Raw genomic sequence first — 5393 nt, 5'->3', positions numbered from 1 at the left:
CCCCATATCCCTTGATTCCCCTCGAGTTCAAAAATCTATCGATCTCAGCTTTGAATATAACTCAACGACTGAGCATCCACAGCCCTCTGGGGTGTAGAGAATTCCAAAGATTCACAATCCTTTGAGTGAAGAAATGTTTCCTCATGTCGGTCCGAAATGACCGACCCCTTATCTTGAGACTATGAGCTCGAGTTCTTGACTCTCCAGCCAGGGGAATCAGATTCTCAGCATCTACCCTGTCAAGCCGTCTAAGAATTTTATACATTTCAATGCGATCACCTCTCATTCTTCGAAACTCCACCGAATATTGGCCAATTTTACACAATATTTCCTCATACTACAATTGCAGCAAGACCTCCTTACTCTTATATTCCAACACCCTGACAATAAAGGCTAACATATCATTTCCCTTCCTCACTCTCATTAGACCCTTGGTAACTCAGTATTTCCAGCATGTTTTTCCTCTTTTCCTTCTTTAGGGAAAATAAATGAAGGTTGAAAACATTTTACTTTAATGACACCCGATTATGTTTTGGAAACAATATCCAACTGAGCTGCATCAAATTCGATTGTAAACTTAAGAGTTTCTGATTGAAATAAACTAATAAGAACACTTAATTGCGATGGCCAGGAATCGAACCCGGGTCAACTGCTTGGAATGCAGCTATGCTCACCACTATACCACCATCGCTGAAAATAACCAACAATAAAATATTTCCCAAACATCAGATCCTGAACAGACACTGCAGGCTGTTGGATTTTGTTCTTCATTTTCACTGGTTTCTGACGGATCCTTTCTCGCTCTGTTGCAGTTCCTGTTTCCGCCCAGTAGATTTCGCCAACCCCCAATCAATGGAAATTCCACACCAGCCAGTAATTCTTCACCTGATATCGGACTGAAGAGACAGTCGATAACTGCAATACTTGACCAGCTGGAAATACATTTTACCACAGCTCACATCAGCCATTGAGTAAAGTTAAATAATTACATTAAATCATTACAGAGACCTGACTACCAACTGGGCAGGAATGGCAGCTTAATATTCAAGTCTATAAGATCTTTGGAAAGGACAGGGAAATAGGGAAAGGAGGAGGAGCAGCAATATTACTAAAGGACAATATTACAGCAGTTCAAAGATAGAATATCAGTGAGGGTGAGCGGGCAGTGTAAACACTCTGAGAGAGACCCATCACAAGTGTCCCCACTGTACTCCTCCAGAAGGTAGAAGAAGGGCGAGTGCGGGAGGATTTCTTCATTCTTTGTGAAAGTGTTTGTGAGATTGTGGAAATGTCTGGAAGAGGAAAAACCGGCGGTAAAGCTCTGTCGAAGGCCAAGTCTCGCTCAACTCGGGGCGGACTGCAGTTCCCTGTTACCCGTGTGTAAAGGCTCCTGCGAAAGGGGAACTATGCTGAACGTGTGGGTGCCGGAGCCCCGGTCTATCTGGCTGCTGTGCATCGAGTATCTGACGGCTGAAATCCTCGATCTGCCCGGCAACGCGGCCCGGGACAAACAAGAAGACCCGCATCATCCCCAGACACCTGCAGCTGGCCATCCGCAACGACGAGGAGCTCAACAAGCTGCTGGGACGGGTGAACATCACTCAGGGTGTTGTCTGATATCCAGGCCGTGCTGCTGCCGAAGAAAACCAGCATTGTGAGCTCCAAGAGCAAGTAAACCGGCCAAGGCTTAATCTGATAACCCAAAGGACAGGACCAACCTGATTGAAATCTTTGAAGAAGGAACAGAAAGTGTAGACAAGTTTAATGCAGTAGAGGTGATATATTTGGATTTTCCGAAGGTCTTCTATAATGTACCACATTGTAGACTCATGGCTAAGTTCAGAGCACGTGGAGTCAGGTCAGGTGGCAGAATGGATAGTAAGTTGGCGACAAAACTGAAAGCCGAGAATAGAGGTTAAGCGTCACTACTCAGACTGGCAAAAGGTGGGAAGTGGAGTTCCAGTTGCTGGGACCACTGTTCTTCACAATTTACATGAACGATTTGGATTCGGGAATCGGAAGGACAATTCCAAAATTTGTGGACGACACCAAATTGGGGGATTTAGTTAATACAAAGGAAGAATGCATCAAAATGCAAGAGGACATTAATAAACTTGCAGAATGAACAATCAGGAGGTCACACACTGCTTGGATAATAAGAGTCTAAACGGGATAGAGGAGCAAAGGGATCTCGTGGGACAGATACACAAATTACTGAAAGTAGCGACCCAGGTTCATCAGGTCATAAAAAGACAAATCAAACACTAGGATTCATTTCTAGAGGGATAGAGTTCAAAAGCAAAGAAGTTATATTAAACTTGTACAGAACCTTGTTTAGACCAGACTTGGAATACTGTGAACAGGTCTCGTCTCCATATTATAGACATAGGGGCATTGGAGAAGGTGCAAACAAGATTCACAAGGATGATACCAGAAATGAGAGGATATTCTTATCAGGAAAGACTGAACAGACTGGGTCTCGTTTCAGTAGAAAAGAGAAGGCTGAGGGTTGATCTGATCGACGTTTTTAAGATAATGATAGGGTTTGCTGGGATAGACGTAGAGAAAATGTTTCCACTTGTGGGGAGTCCAAACCTTCAGGTAATAAATATGAAATAGTCGCTAATAAATCAAATAGGGAATTCAGGAGAAATTGCTTTACCCAGAGAGTGGTTAGAATGTGGAACTTGCAACTACGAGGAGCAGCTGAGGCAAATAACAGAGGGGCATTTAAGGGGAAGATAGAACAGCACATGAGGGAGAAAGGGATAGAAGGATATGCCGATAGGGTTAGATGAAGTAAGGAAGGAGGAGGCTCATGAGCAGCATAAACGCCGGCATAGACTAGTTGGGCCGAATGGCCTGTTTCTGTGCTGTAGTTTCAATGTAACTCGATGTAAAGGCTCTTTTCAGAGCCACCCTCTGTATCTGTGAAAGGACTGGTTACTGTGTGAAGGGAGACCCTGATATCATGCTACCAGTGTGGCTTTGAGCTGCTTTTGTCTCGTTGTGGACGAGATGAGGTGTTAATGGGACTGGAGTCGGGGCAGTGACCTCAGTCCGGGACTTTAAACGGTGACTTATAGACCCCAGCCCAGACATCACCAGATTTCTTGTATTTATTTAAACTACTTGCCATGCTGGGCTCGTAAAGAATCACCAGAACTGCTCGAATAACCTTTCTACATCTGTGGAATTCAGCGCTTCGCTCCGTTTCTGTTCTATTTTGTTGGATTATTTACAGAACGCATCAAACTCACTGGGGAATCACTGAAATGTAACTCTGTACAGAAACAAATAACAGTGAATTGCCTGGTGCCCAGGAGATCAGGAACATGACTCGCCTTTCGACCTGTTAACGAGTAAACCGTGTTTAGAGTCCACCGACCCGCTTTGGTTCCATATGGGGGATTAAACAGAGAAATCGGGAGGGGAGGAGACAGTCAGAGTGACAGAGCGGAGAGCGGCCTCTGATCTTCCAGCTCCACCTCCAGTTCTCTCCATCCGACAGTTTCAAACCGTTTATCGATAATAGAACCGAACCTCAGCGCTCCGCACAAACCCTGACAGACCCGGGCTTCATATTCAAGGATTCTCAAAACCCGAAGCTTTCAAATAAGCCCCGTTACAATGAGAAATCGTTAATATTCCTGCCTAAATATAGTCCATTCAATAACAAGTGAACTCGGCTCCTCCATTTCAGTCTGTTTCCCTGTTCTATCTCCCCACACATCCCCTCCCAGACGGGTTCAGCGTTTCACAAACACCTTATTCCAGCTTATTTGGAGAATCTCATGTGTTGGGGTTTGAGTTATGACGCGGAGTTTCTCCGCCAGTGTTACCATCTCACAGAGACTCTCGCCCTGAATCTGTGAAAAGATTATGACCATCAACTGGGACTGGAGCCGAACACATCCCCAGTTACAGTGAGGCCCGGCCCGGACATCTCATTCTCTCTATTTTATATCAGACAGTATCCCACTTTCATGTCCAGCAATAGAGAGAGAGAGAGAGAGACAGTATCAGTCTTACACTTCCGAACTGTGTCCAAATAACGCTCAATATCAGTATCCACCTTCATATACAGCACCAGAGAGAGAGGGGGAGGCAGACACGGTGAGAGAGACAGAGAGAGCGGTGAGACACAGTGACAGACAGACGTTAACAGTATTAGTTCCGGACTGACCGGTAAAGTGCCGTTTTTTCCAGAAAGATTGCGTTGGAGAGACAGAAGATGCAATCTGATCTCTCACTGATATTGTACAAGGGTCAGACACACTATTAATCCCACACTCAGGGACAGTACAGAGAGGGACAGAAACAATGGGTCACATTTAACCCTCTGATGCCTGTTGTACTATCTGCAGTTTTGCAGCTCAGGGCTGTTCGATATTACTCTCAGTGACCTACAGTTTCACTCCGGTTAAATTAATCTGCGACTGTTGCTGCCTGATATTAACCCTACACGGTCCCAGCAAATACACCGACTCCCACTTTCCTCCCATGTTTCTCCAGGATTGGTTTGAGAAATCCTCTCTCAGTCACACATTATCGGGGCCATTAATGAAGAGAATCCATTGGCTGATTTCACAGCCGCTCACTTTATCTCTGAAAGGCTCTTTACCATCAAAAGACCCCGAGAGAAACAGCAGGGATGGAAACATCTAGTTTCATCGTTGGAGATTGTAAAGTCAGTCTGGATTCCAGCGTTAGGCACTGGTGGAATCATATCTGTTTCCCATTCTGGTGCCTGTTCCTGCACTGCCTGTGGACTCCATTCCCTCTGACCTTTCCCCCAGACCCACTTCCTTTGATCAGACTCGGAAAAATTCCAATGGGGGAAAGTTTCCATCGATTTTTGGATTGGGAATTGTGGGCGCCATTCCCTCAGTGAGCGGAAGAAGATGGTTTGAAGCAGCCGGGAATGGAGAGATCACCGCCCCCGCGGGAAGGGAGCAAAGAGCAGCCTCGTTACAGCAGTTCATCGCTTCGGGACCGTGTCCGCGGGTGGGCTCAGAGATCGGCATTGAGTCCGGGGGAAGTTCAGGGGGAGTCCGGGGGGCTGTTTGTAAGAGGCGGAGTGGATCAGGAACTGGTCCCTGAACATGGATTGAGAGGGGGGAAGGGAGAGGTCATTCTCGGGCTGTGTGTGTACAGGGTGTGTCCAGGGGAAGGGAGAGAGAATGGGAAGAACCTGCTATTAAAATCATTGCTGCTTTCTCTCCCCAAACCAGTAATGAATGGCCCTGGTTTATTTCCAGCCTCACCCTATTTATTGTGATTGGATAGTGAAGAGTGGAAACAGAGCCGGACAGTAAGGATGTGGGGAGTTATACAAAGAGCATCTATTGCAGGCTTCAGCTGAGAAGTGTGAAGCTCACATTTTAAACAGC

The 5393-nt window shown here is 45.9% G+C and overlaps 1 non-coding gene across 1 annotated transcript; it reads right to left on the bottom strand.

The window, feature by feature from the left end:
- Positions 1 to 619: 619 nt before the first annotated feature.
- Positions 620 to 691, bottom strand: trnag-ucc (transfer RNA glycine (anticodon UCC)). Its single transcript has one exon. It is a non-coding gene; the product is annotated as a tRNA-Gly (tRNA).
- Between the last annotated feature and the right edge of the window lie 4702 nt (positions 692 to 5393).

Source organism: Heptranchias perlo, unplaced genomic scaffold (genome assembly GCF_035084215.1).
Source record: "Heptranchias perlo isolate sHepPer1 unplaced genomic scaffold, sHepPer1.hap1 HAP1_SCAFFOLD_47, whole genome shotgun sequence".
Lineage (NCBI taxonomy): Eukaryota > Metazoa > Chordata > Chondrichthyes > Hexanchiformes > Hexanchidae > Heptranchias > Heptranchias perlo.
Note: the sequence above shows the minus strand (reverse complement) of the source record. Positions and strands in the feature narration are given on the sequence as shown.